The sequence below is a fragment of the Octopus bimaculoides genome, chromosome 3 (genome assembly GCF_001194135.2).
Source record: "Octopus bimaculoides isolate UCB-OBI-ISO-001 chromosome 3, ASM119413v2, whole genome shotgun sequence".
NCBI lineage: Eukaryota > Metazoa > Mollusca > Cephalopoda > Octopoda > Octopodidae > Octopus > Octopus bimaculoides.
In genome coordinates, this window is record NC_068983.1 from 71,455,560 (window position 1) to 71,458,541 (window position 2,982).

At 37.0% G+C, this 2,982-nt stretch overlaps 1 protein-coding gene across 1 annotated transcript in view; it reads left to right on the plus strand.

Moving 5' to 3' along the window:
* Positions 1–2,982, plus strand: part of LOC106868055 (uncharacterized) — a 675,046-nt gene that overhangs the window by 629,375 nt on the left and 42,689 nt on the right. The window lies entirely within an intron of this gene.

The window sequence follows — 2,982 nt, forward strand, 5'->3', positions numbered from 1 at the left end:
CAACTTTCTAGGCTCTTCTCACAGCTATCCCGCGTTCAAAAATTATACGGGCATTTTTTTTAATTTTCAGTCAATAAGTAATGTTTTTACGTTACGTATACATTAGTCGAGAATTAAAACTTAAAAGAAAAAGTGAAAGACTTTGCAAATGAAAATGGAATACTCCGCAGTGAATGCAATCAATATTTGTGATAAATTGGACGCAGTGAATATTTAAATCAGTGAGAAACTGGAGTTTAAAAAATAGAATAGACTTGAGAAATCGAAATTATAGGAAATTTCTTGGAACATGAATTTATAAGAATATTTCCTGACGGTCAACCCTTTAATAATTGCTTTCTTTTAGTACTTTTAGTAATTGTTATATACATAATTAATAAGCAGCTTTCTCCATTATAGACAAAGAGACAGACAGACAGACAGACAGATAGATAGATAGATAGATAGATAGATAGATAGATAGATAGATAAAGATAGTTATGGCCGGTTAATAAGGTTACCCAGGGTTTCGCAGCCACTGGCCATTAAGACGTATGTAAAGACAAGCACTTTATGGACGCGAAACCTTGGGTAACCCTATGAACCGGCCATAACTATCTTTATCTAAATACTTTACTGCTATATAATTTAGAGTATTCTTCTCTTTCCGATTTATGATTTACTGACGATATATATGTGTGTATATATATATGCATGTATGTATGTATGTATTTACGTATGTATGTATGTATGTATGTATGTATGTATGTATGTATGTATGTACACTCAATCCAAAAGTATTAAGCTGCACACATATACACATTGCCGGCATATTTAGATTTCACAAGTAACTACTAAGAAATGAATCCAAAGACAGATAAAAATAATCGGAAAATTTCGACTACAAGCCTTGTGTATCGTGAGACAGGTAAGACTTCTAAACAACATGTTCTTGCCTGCGGAGATATATATCAAAAGAAAGACGACGATCTTGTTTATTTACTCACCATACTCGAAAAAGGTGGTTATATGTGTTTTGTTGTATATTTCAGAAAGATTCCTCGTCTGTCTGTCCATCTAACTAACTGTTAGATGGAAAAACAAACATGACATCAGAGACATTGTGTGAGAATGTGGGAGCAATAAAGAGAAGATAAAGACAGAATGCGAAATACAAATTGACAGATAGTAAGAGATAGTAAATAGGTAGAAAAGCGACAGAGAGAAATAAAAAGAGAGACATTGTTTTTTCTGTTATCTTTTACATATATTTTGTCATTTGTACTCAACTTTCATTCTTTCCATTTTTGTCTTTCCTTTTCTAACTTTGTCTAATTCCCCCACTCTCCCATCTCTCCATATCTCTCTCTTTCGTCCCTCTCTCTTTCTCTCCTTCTCTCTCTCTCTCTCTCTCTCTCTCTCTCTCTCTCTTTCTCTATTTATCTATCTACTTAGCTGTACACGATCCCTATTGATCGGCCTTTTTTTTTTTTTTTTTTTTTTTTTTTTGATCCCTTTTGATCGAACTACCCCCTTTTCCTTCCTACGATCCCTTTTGATCGCCCCCCCCCCTTTTTTTTTCTTCCTCCTCCCAAAAAGAAAAGCTCTACATTGTATTTGTCCCATCTTCGTTGAGCCCTGTGTGGCTAATAAAAGAAATGTATCTTGCTATATATATATATCGCATTCTCTCTCTGCTTTGCCTCCTGCCTTTCTCTTTCCCGCTCACTTTTTTCTCTCTCTCTCTCCTCTCACATTTCTTCTTGTTCTTTGTTCTTCTCTTAATCCTTCTCTCACTCTCTCACTCTCCCCCTTCTCACTTTTTTCCTTGTTTCAAGACTTGGTTGCTTTCATCAGTCACTCACATCACTAAGCTACGTGATCTACTTCACTCTTTGAATCGCTCAGCTATTATATTACTTGACACTGCCAGTTTCCCTTGAACATTTCCTTCCCAATGACTTTGGTGAATTTTCCTCACTGTATCAGGGGATGCTGAAAAGTTCCTGGCTTTGGGAACAAAATACAGGAGGATCAGTTAATTATAATTTTATTCCCCTTTCAGATTCACACATTTACTGCAGTCCTTCAGTTTTCCTAAGCCGTGTAAATGAACTCGGAAGGTTGGGTCTCCAACCAGGCCTTTCGAGATACCCTTAAGGCCAGTAACTTTTCAGTACGCCCTCGTATATTCTTCTTTCGCTTTTTCTTATGTTCTTTTTCACACCTTAAAGCTGAAAATTTTCTTAATACCCACGAAGACCAGGTTACAAGCGCAATCTTTGCGCGTTTAAAGTCCAAAGACTTTAAATTCTATCGTTGTGCCAATGATTTAGGGAATATCACTGAGGTGATGGACAAATAAGTACAAAAACTGATGACCCACAACGTAAATGTAGGCAGGGAAAAAAAGCAATTAATGCGTTCGTGCAGCTATCATATGTGTGCGTGTGCATGTATATATACACAAATATACGTAAGTAAAAGCACACAATCGTATGCATGAATACGTTACATAGGTGTGTATATATATATATATATATATAACGTGAGAGAGTTAGGGGTTGGGGGTTCAACCCACTATCCAGTATACTGCTGGGAGGGTACCCAATTATTGCTACACTAGTGCTATACTAGGTGCAATCAATGGGAGCGGGTAAAAGTGGAGGTTTTACCCAAAATTTGTGTAACATATATATATATATATATATATATGTGTGTGTGTGTGTGTGTGTGTGTGTGTGTGTGTGATCGAACGCCATGCATCCTTTTCCAAATAAGATTTATGTTAATAATTATGATGCGCACTTTTCTCCTATCTCTTCTCTGTCTATCTATCTCCCTCTCTTGTTCTTCTTCCATTCTGGTTTTCTCCCCCCCCCTTTCCCCATTCTTCTCCTCTCCCCTTCACCGCTCCCCCTCTCTCTCTCTCACTCTTTATCCTTGACTCTCTCGTCGCTGGCACGTGACAAAAGGCGATCTATTTGCTTTGCGGGAAGGACT